We start from the raw sequence: 21,340 nt of genomic DNA, 5'->3' as shown, positions 1-21,340 counted from the left end.
AGTGGCTGCTGCCTTCCTGGATGGAGGAGAAGAGAGATGGCTTGAGAGATCCACAGCCACCCCTCACCCAACTCTCCCAGCCACCACCAGTGGGGGATGTTCCTCCCTCAATAAGGAAACTTTCCACAGTCAAATGATCACCCCCATTAGTCCTTTATAAAAGTATCTGCCTGTCTCCTGCTTGAGGAGATTGGTATCTCAGAGCCATGCTCTGTGCCATGCCTTCTCACCATGAGAAGAAGTCTAAGGATTTCTCTCTTGGTTTCCCTTCCCCAGCCCCTAAATAAACTATTATCTTATTCTATTGGATTTGTGTGCAAGAGGGTGTAATTCTTTAAAGAGGAATTCCTAAGGACCCCAAACACCTACCCCTGTCCCAAACCCCCTACCCTATTTCCCCATAACAGATTCAGATCTGTGTGACCTCCTTAGATCTCTGTGTCAAAATTAAAAATGATATTGCTCTAGATTAGGGGCTCAGAACCTGGATATTGCTCCAGGTTAGGGGCTAATGCATTAGTCTTAAAAAAATTTTTTTTTGATAACTCTATTTCAATACCATTGCTTTCCTTTATAATCCCATGCATTTTATTTTATACATTTAGAAACATTATCCTAAGAAGGGGGTCCATAGGCCTCCTCAGATTACCAGAGGGGACCATGACACAGAAAAAGTTAAGAACATCTAGATTTGTGGATCTCAAAGGTCCTTTCCAGATCTAAATCTATCGTGGCAAGTAAAATTAAATGTGGTCACCCTATAGCTGTCCCAAGATTAGGGAACATAGCTTGCGTTTATCATATACTTGTTGCTCAGAAATTAGAGGCTACTGCACTAATTTGGGGACATTAAGCATTTGTTAAAGCATACTGTGTATTAGTAAAGATAGAGCACATGACCCTGAAAGTTAGGAAAGCCTATCTAGGATAGAGGAGGAAAGAGAAAATGTCTGGCTGAATCTGCTCTCACCAAGTTCCTGGGCCAAGTGAGAAAGTCACTGTGTAAGTTTGCTGCAGGCAGGAGAAGAGCCTGCCCTTCCACATTGCTCAAAGCTAATTGGCTAGCATCATTCAAATCTATTGGTTTACTGGATTTGAGGGTGGTCCGGCTGATGACAGAGTACAGAGCCCTCTGAGGGGAAAAAGCCTTCAGGCAGGTGTGGTTTTAATCCCTATTCAAAGTCCAAGGTCCAACCACATTTCCTTTGAAATTCTCCTGACTCTGGGCTGGCCCCTAGAAAGGTCTGGCCGGGCTCTCTGGGTCTCATAGAACCCTAACACACCCTGTTATTAATAATTTTCTCACACTACAATGCAAGAAAGATAAGGAAGAGGAAGATGCTGACTTTGCCATCTAACCATCACCTTAGCTAGGCTTAGAGAGTTTTCATCCAAAGAAGGCTGGAAGAATATCTCATATAGAAGGGGGCTTCTGATATTTGTCAATGAAGGGAGTGTCCCCAGTGATGACATAGTAGATCCTTGAGATAAATTATATCTCTATATATAATGATAATAAAGTCACACATGTATTATCACATATACCTATATGTAATGTAAGTATAGGTCAGTGTCTTGTTTGTCTGTGGAAAGAAACCTATTTCTGCCAAATTTAGAGAGAAGGAAAATCAGGCAGCCAGCAGTTGGCTGACAACCCTGGCCTCTGGTTATCTTGGAATTGGTCCGGGACTTTGCAGGAGTTCATTTTGGATTAGTTAGAAGGGGCAGAGGGAAAGTGAAGGAATTGGCTCCAAGTTATTTACACAAGTTTAGGAACAAGGTAAGATTTACTTCAGAAATGTTGGGGGGCAGGCTCTGAAGATCTATTTGCCCATCAAGATTCGATGTCCACTTGTTTCTTTTCTGGGTTCAGGAAGCCATGTGACTATCCATATTAATGGGACTTTTCCTCTGACATTTCCATGGCTTAGTACAATAGCTAAACCATAGAAGAGGTAGCTCCCCCTATCCCTAAAGGTTTCCTTTTATACATTCTATGATTTCCCTAAGTTATAAATAAAGTTCTCTCTCCACCTCCCCATACATGCACTCATTCAAAATGAGGTTGAGAGAAAACACTGACTTGGATTATTGGTCATTTAAATGACGTGCATATGGGCCTTTTTAGTTTTAAATCAGTGCTTCTTAAGACTTTGAAGAAAATCAAGCAAATTCACCAAGTAGCTAACAATGAGTGTATCAAATAGGGCCTTGACTTGGGAATCTTGGTGCTCAGAACAAAACTACAAACCATACCTTTGTTGCAGTCATTTTCACTCGTGTCTCATTCTTCGTGACCCCTTTTTGGGGTTTTCTTGGCAAAGATACTAGAACGGTTTGCTGTTTCCTTCTCCAGCTTATTTTACAGATGAGGAAACTGAGGCAAACAGGGTCAAGAGACTTGCCCAGGGTCACACAGCTAGTAAGTATCTGAGGCTGAATCAGAACTCAGGTCTTCCTGACTCCAGGCCAGGCACTCTATCCACTGTACCACCTAGCCACTAGAAAAACGTCATCTAGAGGAAGCTACAAGAAACCTACTACTAGTCAGGAGACAAAGCAGAAGATGATTCTGTGGGAAGCAAGATAGAGACCCCAAGACATTAGATTCTGGCCACTGGAGTATAGCTGCTTTTGAGAAAGTTATTTCATGCAGGAAACAGGAAAAGTTCACCCCAGCCTGCCAATTGGTAGCGCTTATTTTAACTAATTATTTTTGCTAATGAGATACTCTACTCTGCTGTTCCCACATTGTTGAAGGGCAGCAAGGACTGTTAGTGTCTCAAAATTCAGGAATCACTAAATTTGGCACCACTGTACAAAGCTCCAATACTCCATCTTAGTTATGGTCCCTACTCTGAAGTTCCCACCCACAAATCCTATTGTGCTTTGGGGTACCAAGGCTCTCTGTGCCTCACAAACCACTTGATATGACTTTTCTCCTAGGCACTCACTGGTCAATTATCAACATTGTTTTCATGCTTTACTGCTATAAAGTACTTTATATGAAATATTTCATTTGATCCTCCTGAGAAGCAGGTACCTCAAGTGTTATTATTCCTGTTTTGCACATGAGGGAACAGAGCCAAGTTATTACATAATTTATTACTGTTTTATTTATCTTTGTTTCTCCAGCACATATTAGGTGCTTATAGGGGCCAATTTTTAATTGGGGAGTGTTAGCTAGGTGACTCGCTGCAATATTGGGGCAAGGATGGAGACCGGCAGCCTCCCTCAAAACAGAGCAGAATTTATTTAACGAGAATGAACTTAAAAAAAAAAAAAGGCAGCTAGGTGGCACAGTGGATAAAGCACCAGCCCTGGATTCAGGAGTACCTGAGTTCAAATCTGACCTCAGACACTTGACACTTACTAGCTGTGTGACCCTGGGCAAGTCACTTGACCCCCATTGCCCCACAAAAGACAAAAACAAAAACAATAAACAGGATCAGTAGGATCAAGGGAAAGGAAATAAAATGGGGAAAAGGGAAATTATACAACCTGTACAACACCACAGCCAGGAATCAGCTGAGAACACACAGTAGCGTCCTGTAGCCTTCCAGCTTCAAGCTAGAATAGCGAATCTCCTCCCTTCTTACCAGCAGACCCCAGGCTGACCACACACAGCCCCCAGCCAATTGGCTGGCTGCTCTGACAGTCATATGACTGCCCTCGCTAGGCTTCCAATCATTATAATTTTGACAGGCCCATGTAGGCGTCGGCAAGTGGTGATGACATGAGGTGTCAGTGCCATGGCGATGGCTACAACCAGTGGGTGGAGCACTGTGCGGTTTGCAGAGCCCCAGAGGTCAGTGTGCACACTGAGGTTTGTTTGTTTTTTTTTTAATTCTAGCCAAAAGATGGGGTCATAAAAACCTCAAATAACAATTAATTCTTTACATGCTTAATATATATTCAAATGAAGAGATGAATGAATGATACAATGAATACGCAAACTCAGGGTAACACAACTGTCAAAATCATGGAAGCAACATCAAACTGGAAATTAAGGGAATTCCCTCCTATTGGGAAATAGCTAAACAAATTACATTATTATCCCATAAGAAGTGAGGAAATTGACAATTTCCAGAGAAAAGAAAGTAGACCTTTATGATCTGATGCAGGGTGAAGTAAGCAAAATTTGGAGAACAATTTACCAAAAAGACAGCAAATGACAGAGAAAAACTTGGAAAGGCTTAAAAACTCTGATTGATATAATCACAAGATCATGAGTCTGAAGAGAAATCCACGCACATCCAGCTGGAAGGACTTAAAATCCAAAATGAGGTAGATATTATTTTTTTTGGTATGGCTAATGTCCAATGTTCTTGTTCATTGTAAGGATTTGGGGATTTGGGGATTTGTGGGGGAGCGGGGGCAGTTAATTGTTCAATGGGAAAGGAGGAGAATGGGAGGTAGCTATAAGTTTTTTAAATAATTTTTTAAATCAAGGAATTGTATGATAGGTCAATCAGCCAGCAAGCATTAGTTAAGAGTTTACTATATGCCAGATATTGTGCTAAGCACTAGGAATACAGAGAAAGTAAAAAAAAATAGTCCCTACTCTCATAGGAATTACTTTCTGATAACATGGAAAATGTATAAATAACTATGGGCCTGGAAAATACAGACACTGTAAAAGGGAAGGTAATATCAGAGGAAAGAAGAGACAGGTTGGTCATGTGGCAAGGGTGAGGGATGACAAGTAAACAATGAGAATGCTCTATTGGCTCCCCTGAGGTGTTGAGAGAAAGCAAGGACATCTATAGCACATTGGGTAGATGCAGTGGTATACTCTAACAAACAGTTCTCTGAAGACAAAAAAAAAAAAAAGTATACACTTTCAAATTTAATCTGCCTGTTAACATTTTCGCCATTTTCTTCTTAAGTCTAGAAATGAATAAAATGTTAAATCAAACTGACTGGTAGATTTTGCCAATTTCTGAGGTTTTGAGTTCTCATGCTGATAATTTAACAATAGGCTCTCCCAAATAGGCATGGGCTGGCTCCAGAAGACTCTTGGGTGGACTTAGGGAAGGACATGGACAAGAGTCCCACAGGGTGGGCAGGCATGGATGGGTGGTGGTATCCTTGGAGGAAATTCCTAACTGATGAGATCCCAGGTCCCTCCTAGTATTTGAGTACAGGACTAGTTAGAATATCAAATTTGCATAGCCCTCTGCAGTGTACCAGGCATTTTCCTCATAACAACTCTGGAAGCTATGTAGTGTGAGTACACAGGAGGAAACTGAGTCACAATCACAGATCTGGAATAATAATAATAATAAATAGTATTAAAATTAGCATTTGGATAGTGCTCAAAGGCTTGCAAAGTACTTTATAGGGGCTATTTCATTTGATCCTCACAACAACCATGGAAGGTAGAGACTATTATTATCCCCACTTTACAATAAGGAAAACTGAAGTATGATGTAGCAGGTCTAGCACTCAAACCTAGTTTTTCTTACTCTAATGCAGTCATTTCCCCCTCATTGCATCAACTTCCTCTTTAGGTCAGGGCTTCTACTAATCATGATTTATTTTTGGAAAGTGCAAGTTTCCTTTGGCATGTTATCTGTACCTTTTGAGAAGGTTTAACATACATATTAACTTCCATATTTCTATGGATCTGTGATCTTATCACTGCAGATATGCTTTTCAAAGGTACAAAACGAAACCCACCCATGCACACAACTTTTGTCCTTGACTTTCCATAAATCTGCTTTAGGAGTTTCTCCCAATATACTGAAGACTCTCTGCTAGATGTCTTGATTGTATGTATAGGTAGTATGTAAGCCTACAGCACTCTTCTCTGGTCTCTCCTAAATGAAGACAGAATCGGCTCCCTTGAATAAAAAACAATCAAAACAGGGAGTGTTCTTAATTACCTAAGGAGTAACATACCTACTACAGCTCAATAAATGATCTTTATGGGGATCTAGCTAGGAGTAGGAATGCCATGTTCATTGTCTATTAAACTAAGAGTAGGAATGTCTTTGTTAACCAATTCAAGAGACTTCTCTTTTTTTTAACTTTTTTTTTTTCATTTTGACTAAAAGGGGAGTTATTTCAGTTAATAATTTCTGGAAGACATTTTCTAAGGGTGTGAGTCAATGTTAACTTTGATCTCTTTGTTTGATAATTTAAAAAACCCTAAATTGAACCACGTAATATTGCTTTACCATTGCTGTGGAATTTCAGGTTCTCATTCACAATCACTATAAAACATTAGTTGGAAACAGCTGAGGGTAAAGGGAAGTCTTTTCTGACTTAGGAGAAGGAAGAGTAGGGAACTAGATGGTGTGGTGGATAAAGTGCCAGGCCTGGAGTTGGGAAGACTTGAGTTCAAATCCATCGAAAGACATTTACTAGCTATGTGATCCTGGGCAAATCACTTAAATGAGCTGGAGAAGGGAATAGTAAAGCACTCAGGTATTTTTACCAAGAAAAACCCAAACAGGGCAGGAAGAGTCAGACAGGACCATAACGACTCAACAACAGAAGGAGGAACTTATATATTTAATAATGTGCCCCTCTAACATTTGACCAAAATGTCAAGTCAATAAGCACTTATTACACACTTATTATGTGCCAGGCCCTGTAATATATGCACAAAGGATAGGAACACAAGGAGGAAGACAATTCCTGCCTTCAAGGAGCTTACATTCTAATGGGAGAAGACAATGCATAAAAGGGAACTGAAGAAGGTTGTTTGTCCTTCATTCTCAAGGAGAACCATGACACCAGAGTGATGTCATGACTTGTAGTGAACTGGATTTAAGGGAGGGAGGGCTGTGCAAGGTCATGAACTTCAGTTTTCCATCTGGGTCCAGTGGCAAGATATAGATCAGGATGACTGGAGATGGCCCCGGATGTTTAAGCCAAGTGGGGTTAAATGACTTGCCCAGGGTCACACAGGTAGTAAGTGTCTGAGGTCAGATTTGAACTGAGGTCCTCTTGACTGCAGGGCCAGTGCTTTTTCTACTCCACCACCTAGCTGCCCCTACCTTAGGTCATAGAGGAAGAAGAAGTCAGAGTCAAGAGAGGAAGGAAAGATGATTGGCCTAGCCCCTTTTTCAAAATGGAGTTTCTGTGACAAAGTTGAAAGAGTCAGAAGCAGAGCTGGGAGAGGTGAGAATAATTTTTTCCCCCATAGTATTCATGGATCTAATCGGTCAATAGGTCTGTCAATCAACTAGCATTTATTAGGGTCTTTCTATGTGCAGGGTGTCATGCTTTGCACTGTGACTATCCCATTTCTTCTTCCAAAACTATATTTCCTTGAAAATATACATCATGGCATTCTGAGCATCTTCATTGATAATATGGTGTAATCAACTCATGCTCACCAACTAGCATTCCAAATGACCATTTTGGATGACTTTCATCTCCAGAGTCTCTAGTATTATATGATTTACAACCACATCACATCATTAGAAGACCATTATTATTTTTAAAAGATGGATTTTTGCTTTGCAGAGAAGCTTGTGACCATTAAAAATGCTACACAACTAAAATGGCCCAATTAATTGTCCATCTTTGGTGACTGTCCAATATATCCACACTGATGGACCAGCTCCACTAGTTGTCCCTCTATCAGGATATCATAATCTGAACAATAGGCATCACTCATCCACTTGGTCTTTTCTACATAGATAGTTGAGTTGAACTCTTATGAGCAATTACAGACCTCATTTAAAAGGCTTTACAGTATACAGGTAGATTGACAAAGTATGTACAATGTCCATCACAAATGGAAGCATTTGAAGGTGAATTCCTTTTCCATTTGGATTCCACATCCTTGCTGAGCACATGGTTCTCTGTTTTATGCCTCCCTTGACATTAATAATGAGGCCGTTGACATTATCCTCTTGTTGAGTATTTCTAGAAATCTTGCACTGTGTTCTATGTGTCTTTCATTATTGATGCTATATGTCATAAAAGGTCTTTGTAAATACTATAGTGCATAGTCCTTATAAATCCCCATTCAGAAACTTGGGACAAAATTCTGTTATATCGAGCTGCCAGTAATTTTCTCCTTAAAAACACCATATAGAGGGGTAGCTATGTGGTGAAGTGGATAAAGCACCAATCCTGGATTCAGGAGGACCTGAGTTCAAATCTGGCCTTAGACACTTGACACTTAGTAGCTGTGTGACCCTGGGCAAGTCACTTAACCCTTACTGCCCCGCCCAAAAAACCCCACCATCATATAGAGCAATACTTTATTGAAAGAACAAGGGATATACAAAGCACAAAATCTTTACATGAGAAACTCTTCATACCAAAGATCTCCCTATAATCAATTGAGCAGAATCAGTTCCTGGTCCTGGGGAATCATTTACTTCTTCTAGCACATATCCCTCTTGGCTAAGGCTTGGAAAGTTCACTGTTGAAGATGCCCTAATTAAAACTAAAGTTGGGGCTTCCTCATCACATGGTACCAAGCTGTAGAACGATCTGCTCCTTGAAGAGATGTTTGAGAATAGAAATTGGGGTCTTCAGGAGAAGTTAAGATTTATTCCTTTCAGTTTGGGAGTTAGAAGATTTGCTTTTAAAGCCTGGCTCTGCTACTTATTGCATGTGTGATCCTGGACAAGTCACTTAGCCAGTTAATGAATCTTCATCCTTAAGATGACAGTGTCAAGCTAGATGACCTTTAAGGTTCTATGCAATATACAAGTAGATGGATGGATAAAGCAATAATAATAATAATAAATAATAGATTTACTTAGTGCTTTAAGGCTTGCATAGCACTTTAAAAAAAATTTTGTTTTTATTTATTTTTTTTTTTTAGTGAGGCAATTGGGGTTAAGTGACTTGCCCAGGGTCACACAGCTAGTAAGTGTTAAGTGTCCGAGGCCAGATTTGAACTCAGGTACTCCTGACTCCAGGGCCAGTGCTCTATTCACTGCGCCACCTAGCTGCCCCTGCATAGCACTTTTAAAACATTATCTCAGTTGATCCTTCCAACAACACTGGGAGGCAGATGCCATTATTACCCTCATTTTACAGATGAGGAAACTGAGACTATGAAAGATGAGTTGCCCAGCATCTCAGGGCTATTAAGTATCTGAGGCCAATTTGAACTCTGACCTTCTTGACTCCAGGTCCAGCTCTATTCACTGCATCGTCTAGTTGCCAATTTATCAAATGATTAGTGTGTGACAGCCACCATGCCAAACACTGGGCTAAATAATCCCTACCCATAAGGAGATTATATCATAAGTGGGGGAAACAACATATAAAGGTGAGTTGTAAAGGGGTGGGGGAGTTCAATAAGCATAGCTAGTTCCCCTCCTGAAATGGATCTGAGCAAGGAACTCATCCATCGACCCCAGGGCAAAAGCATCTCAAGAGGAGCAAGGCAGCTGGAGAAGAGGTAGAGAAATCTAGAGAGGGAGTTGATCTGGTTGTGAAATGAGCATGGCTGTGGCTTCTCATGAAGTGGATAATGATTGAATAAAGGTTGAATAAAAAGAGAAGAGTAAAAACTAGAAATTTTTAAAAGAGAGAAAGGTGGGGGCAGCTAGGTAGCGCAGTAGATAAAGCACCGGTTCTGGATTCAGGAGGACCTGAGTTCAAATCCAACCTCAGACACTTGACACTTACTAGCTGTGTGACCTTGGTCAAGTCACTTAACCCTCATTGTCCTGCAGAGAGAGGGGGGGTGAATTGGATTCCTTTTAAAAGTTTGCAGTAGTTTTCAAAGACCCCTAGCTTTTTCCTGAAAGCATCCTAATACTTAAGTGCTGCAGTCATGATGAGGTATTTTCTCCCATTCATGGGAGAATACTCTGAGTATTTAGCTGGAATACCACACTTCCTCTCATCTCAGGAATTAATCCTTTCTCACCTCTCTAAATAATTTAAAAGTAACCCCTTCCAGTGAATGTAAGTTTCTTCATCCTACGCAAACCTCTCTACAAGTACAAACATGATTCTAGCTCCCAAACTTAGTCTAAAGCCTACAATTAATTGATGCATTATTTTCACTTAGTTAAGGTACTTGGGTAGTTAAAGTATATTAACTACTCATAATAACTATTATGTACATAATATGTTAGATATTTTAAGGTATATTATCACTTTCTTTGAGTGGGGTGTGGTGACTTGATTGAACATATCAATCAACTCTACCTTACATTTTTTTTTTAAATCTGTGCAACAAATAGAATGTTTTCCCTCTGCTATCCAAATATCTTGGGTCTCAGGGGTCTACTGAGTTCACTGTTTTGATTCAGAGGAAATGACTTATTTCCCACCTATTCAAACTGCTAAAATCTTACTTAAATGCAGGTTCCTGGGGGAAGGAGGGGAAATTCCAGGAGCTGCCTTTAAATTAGCCTTGGCCTCTCACCTTCTTTATTCTGGTTAATCCCTAGATTCCCTAGGAGTAAGTAATTAGCACTAATTTGTGCCAGCGAGGTGTCAGCCTAACCAGTTGAGCAAACCCACAGACCTCAGCCTCAAAAAATTCCCTAATCTCTCTGTCATAAACTGCCTTTCCACCCCTTTTGGCTACCTTTTTGTGCTCCTAGGGAATGAAGCCTATACTTAAGGCAACCTATCCCTTCCTCCCACTCCCATGCTCTCCCACACCTCTCTCCAGTCCTCTCCACCCAGCCTTTTGCTAATGTGCCAAGTGTTAGCGAGTCAATCACAGCCACTCAGCCAGGAAATAGGAAACCCCTTCCTCTCCCCAGCACCCCAATCTTGCTTTAGATCACTGTGCAGGTTCTAAAGGTGATTCTGACATTCAGAGCTCACTAACAACACATGTGTATGAGTTAAGCCTGATAGATGTGTCTCACCATTTTCAATTGGCCACTGGACAGGCCCTGACAGCTCACAATGATCTCATTTCTGTCCTTGTTGGAAAGAGTGAAGAAAGCCTGGAGGCCCCAATCTCTAAAAACCTCCTCTGATTTAGTTCAGCTCTAAGCAGCAGTGAAATGCTGTCATTTACATCCTTCTTGATCAGTCCTTGCTAACAGAGCTTACATGTTCACTTAGAAAGAGGCTGGTTCAATCAGGTTGTTTCACCGGATGGGAACAATATCCACAGTTACATGGAGAAAGGGAACAGCATCTGTGATGTGCAGACGGAGCACATGCAAACTTTAATGTCCTTTAATTCTATTAATAACCAGGAAGGACTCACAAGAACAAGGATCCATTTAGACACCAGAGGCATTTTGGACAGATTGTGTGAAATAAGTCCAGGCTCTGGAAAAGACAGGTGTTCACAAACAAAAAGCAAGGGCTATTTGTCATCAATTGGCACCCTGCTTAGGAATCACCAGCAGAGGCTCTGCTCTACTAATAGGCTGTGTGTCCTTGGGCAAGCTATTCACCCCCCTGAGTCCAGTGGCGTTGTCTGTAAAATGACTTGGGCTATAAAGTAATGGTTGGCATTTTTATGACAACTTTAGAGTTTTCATGGTGCTTTCTAGACATCATTTCATTTGACCTCACATCAACCCTAAGAGGTGGGCAATTATATTATCATCTTGATTTTGTCTGGCATTGTGATTTCGTTGGTATAGGGAAGTCCCAAGTAAAGAAATTCCTTCTGCTGATTCAGATCTACAACTGTTTAGCAACTTTCAGTGTCAGAGCATTTTCTGGGGTCACAGAGAGAGGTTAAGTGACTTACCAAGAGTCACACAGTGTGTGTCAAAGGCTGAACTTGAACCCAGGTCGTGATGACAAGAAGGCCAGATCTCTATCCACTACACTGTGCTGCTTCTCACTATCCCCATTTTGAAAAAGAGAATTTTGATTAATAAACTTTCCATGGAACTGGGCATGCATGCTTTGAATCTAGGCAGAGGGATACATAGTGCTCTGGACCCCTCCTTTTTAGGACTGCCCTACCAGAACACTGATGCCTCTTCCCATGGAGTCAAATTCAGGACGGAAAGGGAATAAGCATTTACAAGGTGGCCACTATAAACCAGACACTATGTTAAGCATTTTACAAATATCTCATTTGATATTTACAACAACCTTGAAAGGTAGGTGCTGTTATCCTCATTTTAGAGTCAGGGAAACTGAGGCATGCAGAGATTAAGTGACTAGTAAATATTGCAGGCTGGATTTGAACTCAGGTCTTCCTGACTCCAGGTCAAACTCTCTAACCACTATACCACCTCCTATACCTCAATATTTTCTAAATTGTAACTCAAAGGCTCTTCTAACCATCAATCAACAAGTATGTATCGGGTCTCTTACAAGGCATCCCAAAAGTCTTAGTGCAGTTTTAAGCTTAAGTTTATGTTTACAATGGCACTAAGACTTTTCAGACACCCTGTATGTGCCGGACACTGGAAATAGGAAAACAAAACCAAAAACCCCTGCCCTCAACGTGTTTGCTTTCTATAGAACGTTGAAGGCTTAAAGGTTAAAACAAGTGGCCGGGGTAGAGTGTGAAAGTTGTCTCCTATGATAGACAATACCCCAATAATGGGGCTGATAGTGAAGCTATCCTTGTAATTTATGCCAGCATCAAGTAAATGGCCACTCATCAATGTCACTTCCCTACTTGTTACTCTGCTCACTCCCTCTTGCTATAGAATTCTCAGGCATACCAGATAATGCTTATTACCAAGGGGAAGATGATGAAAAGAATGAGTTAAAGGGTCATTTTGCCTGATGATGATGACAATGACAACTACGGGGCGATGATGATGGTGATTATGACGACAGCCACAGAAAGACTCAGAGATGGCTTTTGTCTTCACAATTAAAATTTGTCTTCACATCCAATTAGGACCAGACCAGCTAGAACCCATTTAACTAGTTAGATTTATAATGGAGCAAGTCAGAATAGGGCAGGAGAATCCTTGTCTCTGGTTTTCTCTGTTCTCTAAAGAATGAGGTCAGCTTCACCCTCAGATCAAAAACCCGAAAGAAGCCTGGTGGCAGCCCTGGTGGGAAGGAAGTGAGAATAAACTGCAACTGGAATCAGCCAGTCGATCATTTAGGCAAGTAAAAGAGAGAGGAAAGAAGAGATTGAAATCTTAGTATCCTAAACATGTAATCCTGTGCTTGTTTTAGACAAATTAAAGCAGATTGCTTTCTTTCTGTCGGCTCTAGCAAAAAATGGGTTTTGTAACAGCAGGCCGGCAGTGTTCCTGGCCCCTTCCTTGGCTCCTGGCCATAGGTCATTAGTGACCTATTTTGCTCAGGGTGAGATCAGCCTTGTTTTCAGGACCCTGAATCAGCAGCTCTCTCTGCTCGGGCTCCCTGCCCGAGCTTCAATTGCCAGAGCTTTCCTCCCACTGAGGATTCACTCCAGATTCACAAACGTGCTGCCGAGGCAATCCCAGGGTAGAGCTGGGGAGAGAGGGGCATTTATTTACTCATGAAGATGTCAGCTGTGACCCTGCCTCATGGGTCAGATTGTCAAAGCTCCACCAAATAAGCTGTTGAGAACGGAATTATCTTGGTCTAATAATTAATCGGGACTAAAAATAGCCTGAACCGCTTTTGCTTCATAGAAGTCTCTCACAACGTTGGGGTAGATGGGGGAGAAGGGGACGGGATATTTGCTAATTCTTCTCCAGCTGAAATTTGAAATGTACTAGGGTGTCTCTGGTGCTGAAAGACAGCGCTCAAAGGGAGGCAGGAAAATTGGGAACCCCGTTTTTTACTGCACGTGTTCACAGCGTTATGTTAACTTAACAGTCATTGGGGGCTGCTGGGGAGGCTCCTCTGAATATTCTGTCAACCTGAAAAACCAAAGCCTGAGGGAAATGAGCATTTCTTGAACGAACTGTAAGAACTGCCTTGTTACCAGGCAGATTAGACAGACGACAACACTTCAGGGGCGGGAGACCTCCCGGTTTATTCTCCTTTTCACAGCAGAGTTGGAAACGTTCCCATAAGAGGTTCTCTCTTTGATTTCTACCGAAATTTTATAATCAGATCGGGAGCTGGAGGTGGAGAGAGATGGGGAAAGGTTGCCTAGTTCTATCGCCTCTGGATAACCTCCAAGGTTATTATCCAGTACTAACTGCTATCACTCCTCCGGGAGAGGGGTGCTGATTCTGCGATAGCTATTTGAGATCAATTAGCGAAGGTTATGAATGAACAGCAAGAGCAAAGAGAAGGAATGAGCCAAAGAAAAGGGCCAAAAAACAGCCTCCAAAAACTCAGGCTCTGGGTTTATTTGGGTTTGTCCAATGTTTCATTTCCTTTTGCCTGTGATGATAACTTGAGATTTAAAGAAAAGAGGGGCTGCTCTGGGGGCAGTTAGGTGGCACAGTGGATAAAGCACTGACCGTGGATTCAGGAGGACCTGAGTTCAAATTTGTCCTCAGACACTTGACTATCCGTGTGATCCTGGGCAAGTCACTTAACCCTTATTGCCTTGCAAAAAAGAAAAAAAAGAGACACTGCTCTGCATCCTGAGGAACAACCTTCCACCTGTCATCTCAGTCCTGAAGAATATAAGGATGATTTTCCAAGCTATTTGTCAGTATCCTGGCATTTCAATGCCCTCTTCTACTCCCCAGTTCCCTTATTTTAACTTAAGACTTACCATACACTCAAAAAAGGAGGAAAAAGGGGCAGCTAGGTGGCTCAGTGGATTGAGCACCAGCCCTGGAGTCAGGAGTACCTGAGTTCAAATCCAGCCCCAGACACTTAACACTTACTAGCTGTGTGACCCTGGGCAAGTCACTTAACCCCAATTGCCTCCCTAAAAAAAAAAAGGAGAAAAGGTCATTAAAATGTGGGGGTTTTATTTGAAATGCACTGAAAAGAAAAGAAGGAAGTTCAGAAGGAAACAGTGACAAGCAGGACAAACTTTAGATAACATGGTGAACTTATTATGTACTTTTAAAAAAAGCTTGTATAATAAAGATTCATATTTTTATATGTAATCCTCTTTTTCTGTTCAACTTTATATGCGGAAATGCTTTGGGTTTTGGTGTTCATTAAATCCGGAATTTTTTAAAAAGGGAAAAAAGGGGGGGGGCAGCTAGGTGGCTCAGTGGATTAAAGATGAGCACTGGATTCGGGAGAACCTGAGTTCAGATCTGGCCTCAAACACTTGACACAGAGCAAGGTCATTTAATGAAATGGTTTAGTAAGAAAAGTAGCCACAAAACATTTTCCCCATAAAGTGGAGTGCACTTTCTCTCAAACACACATATCATTGGGAAGAGTAGATACACAAAGGAAACACTTATAGAGGGATAGTGGAACAAACATATGTGGCAGACCACAGGTATGGAAGGGGCAGTTCACATTTTTAACCCAGTGGAGTTGCTGATATATTTTTGTGATATTATTTTGCTACCTCTGAAAAGGCTACCAGTCTCATTGTCCCTGCCCAAGGCTTCTCAGATGGATTCTTTTGACCACTCCTCGGCCAGATACTGTTGGACACTGATCAGACAGGTGATGCTCTGATAGACAGTGTTCACTAGTTACCATTCTATTGGGTACTGCTTCCTAGACATTGTTCTGCAACCTCTAACCTTCAGCTTTGGCTATCTCTTCTTCAAGAAAGAGGAGGCTCTTCCGTGTTCTTTTAGCTGAGAGCCCATAAGTTTATTTGATTTCCTGGTTCAGGTCTTCTGGAAATAGAGCCCTAGTTTTATACAGCAACAACAAAAGGCTCCCTTATGAAAAGAGATCTTAGCTTTTTTTTTTTTCCTGATAGAATGAACAGCTTTCTCCCCCTCCATGTTGAGTCAATAAGGTCTTTAGCAAATAAATAAATTAATAAACAAACAAAAATAGATAGATAGATAGATAGATAGATAGATAGATAGATAGATAGATAGATAAAATAAATCAGGTACCAAGCTTTTTTTAGAATTAGTATCTAGTGTCCTCAAGATCATCTATTGTTTCTTTGGATTGCACTTCCTGGTATCTAGACTTGGCATCTCTATTCTCTTGGATTCCCCACTTCCAATTTTAATCTCAGAAGACTAGCCTATAAACCAGGTAATGGCTATTTTCCCAATAACTATACAATGCTTTCAAGGTTTGGAGTTGCCCAGTTTTCCAAATCAGACTCTCTCTTGTAACTAGAAGACACATTTACAAATCCCTAATGCATACAACCAAATAGATATAGTAGACTTCCCCAGTGGAGAGAGGAGAGGAAGCTGCATCCCAGGTCATGGTTGCATTTTTCCAATCCTGAGTCACCTTTCTTATTATTCTCAATGATTTTGAATATGCAATGAACTAGAGAATGAATCATATCTTGGCCAATGTGTTGAATATTTTCTTTGATTTTATTTCTTTGTTACAATGGAAGTTACTGGAAAGTAATTAGAGATGCAGAAAAAGAAAAAGAAAAAAAGCATCAACAAATTAAAATACATAGAAGGAAACAAAATGAATTGCAGAAGGGGACAGAAATAATCAATTTTGTTACTATCTTGTAAATTTAACATGCACTTTTGAAAACAAACATATAAGAGAAATTCATGGTCCATTTACTGAACAAAAAGGCAAGAGATTTATAGCACAGCATTTACTAGATAGAAACAAAACCAGAAAAAAAAATCAAAGCATAACAATCTGTTTGCAATTCCAGGTCATACTGTCCTACCGATACACACAATGTTCTTAAGGGATAGAATGGACACAAACTTCTAGAAACCTAGCAGTAAGCAGAGAGAGTGACTCACTTCTACCTCATGATGAGAAATGCAAAATATACTCCTCTGTGAGATATGGCATAGTTTTTATACAATACTCTCATAGTTCCCAAACAGTTCTTCGATACAAAGTTTCCCAGCGATAAACCCTCAAATCTCAAAAACAGTCATATTAAAATTAGCTGCAAGCAAACAACGGACCGTGGCTATCTTTAAAATCAGCTGGTGTTTTTGCCTTGTCTGGGAGCAGCTTTCAGATGGGTCTTCTCAGTACTCTCATCTGAGGAACACTTACTTTCAAGTTCTCAGAACTGTTTCATGCTCATTTTCTCAGACAAATGCCCTTGTTATGCAGCTTTCAGTGAAGAAAAGTAGGGGCAGTAGTTTACACTTCTATCTTCTAGGCATAGTTTTGTTTTGAAGATTTGAGTTGATGGATAAATTTCTTAATGGATCTATATTTTTGGACAACTCCCTCCCCCCTTTTTTATACCTCGTGAGATTTATTTCCAGATTGTTGGGTTTTTTTCCTCTCAGACTTTCATTCTTGCAAGCTTTCCATCCTTCTGTGACTGACTTTCCTGGTAGAACATTAAACTATGGGTCATACCTATACTTTCTCTGAACTCTGAGAAATGTATTCTCCAAAATCTCCTTGATTTGGGAGACTTTCATCTTCCCCATATGCTGCTCTTGTGGAAGAAGATAGGAATGGGTCAGCTAAATGGCACAGTAGATAAAGTACCAGCTCTGGAGTTGGGAGGACCTGAGTTCAAATCTGACCTCAGACACTTGGCACTAGCTGTGTGACCCTGGGCAAATCACTTAACCCTCATTGCCCCACAAAAACAAAAAAACCAACAACAATAAAACATGAATAAGATCGGAGCTCATATATGTCAATCACTTAATCAAACATTTAGGGGGGCAGCTAGGTGGCACAGTGGATAGAGCACCAGCCTTGGATTCAGGAGGACCTGAGTTCAAATCCAGCCTCAGACACTTAACACTTACTAGCTGTGTGACCCTGGGCAAGTCACTTAACCCCAATTGCCTCACTAAAAAACAAACAAAAAACATTTAGCACTACCTACAAGGAACTTAGATCCAACTATTTCATGTTAAAGCCCCCCCCCCTTTTTTTGGAGGGCAATGAGGGTTAAGTGACTTGCCCAAGGTCACACAGCTAATAAGTGTCAAGTGTCTGAGGCCAACTTTGAACTCAGATCCTCCTGAATCCAGGGCCAGTGCTTTATCCACTACACTACCTAGCTGCCCCAAATTAAAGCCCTCTTAATATAAACTTCAACACTCTGGGCTAATATATTTTACCCTCTTTAAGTGCATCCTATCTCTAACCAAGAGCCCATCAATCCTCTATTTTAAAACATAGGCTAGAAATCTAACTCCTTTTCCCAGACACCTCCCTAAAAAGCTGTTCATCTTCTTTTTTAAATACCATTTCCTTTTTTTAAAAAAAGCATATAAAAAGCTTCACATATTCCTCTCAAAATTGTCCCACTTGTCTCCACTTCCTTCCAAACTTAATTCTGTTTTTTTCAGTACATCTTAAAAAGTGTTTCAACTGTTCTCTTTTTATGAGTGGTGAAGACACAGTAGGACCATTGCTCTCTCCTTCCCTCCAACTAAAAAAAAAAAACTGAAAAGGGGAAAAATTATAAAAAATATGGTGAAACAAAGAAAATCCATACATAGTAGCCATGTCTGAAAATATAGTTGTTGTTTTTTTTTTTCAAAAAAAAAATCATTCTGAGTCTGTCCTCTCTCTTTAAGAAGATGGTTAACTTGCTTCAGCATAGGTCCCCCAAAGATTTTGTTGGTCAGATCAGATTTCTTAAGTCTTTCGAAATTGCTCATTTCACCCTGCATCAAGTCACATGACCCAAGGTTCTCAGGAATCATCTCTTTTATCATTTCTTACAGTATAATGACATTCCGTTACCTTAACATACCACAATTTGTTCAGCTATTCCCTGATTGATGAGTACCTCTTAAAGGGCAGCTGAGTAGCTCAGTGTATATATAGACCACTGACCCTGAAGTTGAGAAGACCTGAGTTCAAATCTCACCTCAGATACTTACTAGCTGTGTAACACTGGGCAAGTCATTTAACCCCAATTACATATGGGGCCATCTCCAATTGTCCTGATCTAAATCTTACCACTGGACCCAGATGGCTCTGGAGGTTGTGAGGTTGATCACCTTGCACAGCCCTCCCTCACTTAAATCCAATTCACCTTGATGTCATGGTCTTGTTTGAGAATGAAGAACTTACACCAAAAACAAGTACCTCTTACATTCTAGTTCTTTGGTTTCTTTTCTTTTCCTTTTAATGATCTCACCAGGACCAGAAAAGCTTATTTTCTTAGCAACTATTCCCTCCATGTAGAGCAGCTGGGTGACCTAGTGGATACAGTGCACAGCCTGGAGTCAGGAAGACTCATCTTTCTGAGTTCAAATCCAGACTCACTTATTAGTTGTGTGATCCTGGGGAACTCTCTTAACCCTGTTTGCCTCAGTTTCTTCATCTGTAAAATGGGTTGGAGAAGGAAATGGCAGATCACTCCAGTACTTTTGCCAAGAAAATCCCAAATGGGGCTACAAAGAGTCAGACATGACTGGAAAAACAACTAAAGAACAACAAAATTTCCTCCTTGGTATTACCTCCCTCTTAACCTTCCATATCCCTGATAATTTCCCAGGCATGTTAGCGTGTTAGATGTATTTCGACATCAAATTGGTATGGGGGATGGGGAAGAACAGGGGCAGGGGTCGGGGGAGAATATGTTTAACCTTCCTAGGTTCATTTCACATAAAAAGTGTCCATTTTCTGTAGGTGGAATATTGTTTTTTAAAACTAGACTTGGAATCAGGAAGACAGTTCAAATTTTGCCTCAGATACTTTCTAGCTTTGTGACTCTGGGCAAGTCACTTAACAGTTCTCAGCTTCAATTTCCTCAGCTGTAAAATGGGAATAAGAATACTATCTACTTCAAGAGTTGTTGTGAGAATCAAATTAGATAACATATCTACTGCATTTTGAAATTTTTTTTTTTTGCTCGGGGCAATGAGGGTTAAGTGACTTGCCCAGGGTCACACAGCTAGTTAGTGTCAAGTGTCTGAGGTCAGATTTGAATTCAGGTCCCCCTGACTCCAAGGCTGGTAATTTATCCACTATACCACCTAGCTGCCCCAATTGTCATTATCTTTAAGGCCAACCTTAAAGCACTATGTAAATGCTGGCTATCATTCTTATCATTATCTCATGCAAAGTCCTCCCATGTTTGGATGTTCTTCCTCCATGTTTGTATGCTCTTCTTCTTACAATACCCTAATTATGAGAAATAGCAAATCCAACCCTTTTTCTTCTCCTTTCTGCACTAGTGTCTTCCCCTTTTTGCCCTCCTCTTTTCCCTCTTAAAATACTGAGAATAGAACCAAAACACCTCCAAGTATGCTGGGTTGTTATTTTTTTTCTTATTTAACTCCTACATTATCTTGTGAAGATATTAAAAGTCTGAAGGGACTTCTGTTTCTTCTCAAACCATTACAATGATAGTTCTACATTATTACACAGCCCCTTTCAATTGATCACATGAATTTAGCTTTCTAGGTTTCTCTCAAGTCATGAGTCTTTGTATTTTAAAGTTTCTACTTAAGTCTGGCCTTTGCATCAAAAATGCTTGAAAGTCAATTAAGGGTACTCCCACAAGATTATATTCAGCTGTGCAGTTTAAAGTATTCTTGCTTGCAAGCCTATACCTTTTGCCTTTTAGCATATGTTCCAAGATCTCTTGTTTACAATAGAAGCTGCCAAGTCTTGTGTAATCCTGACTCTGCTTCCTTGTTACTTAAATGATATCTTTACAGTGTTGTTGTTTTTTGTTGTTGTTGTTGTTGTTGTTTTTAATGTGGGATCTCTGAATTTTGCCTATAACATTTCTAGGACTTTTCCATTAGGGGCTCCTTTCAGGAGGTAACCATTGGATTAATTCTATCTTCACTTTGCCCTCTGGTTCTAATAGATGCCAGCAGGCTTCATTTATGATTTTTTGGAAAACGTGTCCAGACTTTCATGGAATCCAATGATTTTTAAGTTATCTTTGACCTTTTTTTTTACAAGTTAGGTTTTTTAATAATAATTATCTGAATTTATTCAATTTTTTCCATCTTTTAATTTTGTTCTAATATTTCTTTTTTGGGGGTTAATACTTGGGTAAGGCATACCACTTTTTCCTCTAAGCTGTTTATTCTCCTTATAATTCTTTCAAACTTTGTATTCCATTTTTTAAATCTCTTCTTTCCTTTTTGTTATCTATTAATGAAGTCCTTGAGGAGCAGCTAGGTGGTACAGTGGATAGAGTCAGGAAGGCCCCCCACTCCTGAGTTCAAATCCAGCCTCAGACACAAACTAGCTGTTTGACCCTAGGCAAGTCACCTAGCCCTCTTTGCTTCAGTTTACTCATTTGTAAAATGAGCTGGAGAAGGAAATGGTAAATCACTCTATTACCTTTTCCAAGAAAATCCCAAATAGTGTCACAAAGAGTCAGATATTGTGATGGGACGTGAGACCCTAAGAAATTTAGAGACCTTAAATTTTAGCAGAAGTGAAAAACAATCCCTAAACTTTAGACACTAAAACCAAAGATTCCAGAAATGAAAAATAATCCTTGTTTCACACCTCAGGA

This window comes from Dromiciops gliroides, chromosome 5 (assembly GCF_019393635.1).
Source record: "Dromiciops gliroides isolate mDroGli1 chromosome 5, mDroGli1.pri, whole genome shotgun sequence".
Classification (NCBI taxonomy): Eukaryota; Metazoa; Chordata; class Mammalia; order Microbiotheria; family Microbiotheriidae; genus Dromiciops; species Dromiciops gliroides.
This window is presented reverse-complemented; position numbering follows the sequence as displayed.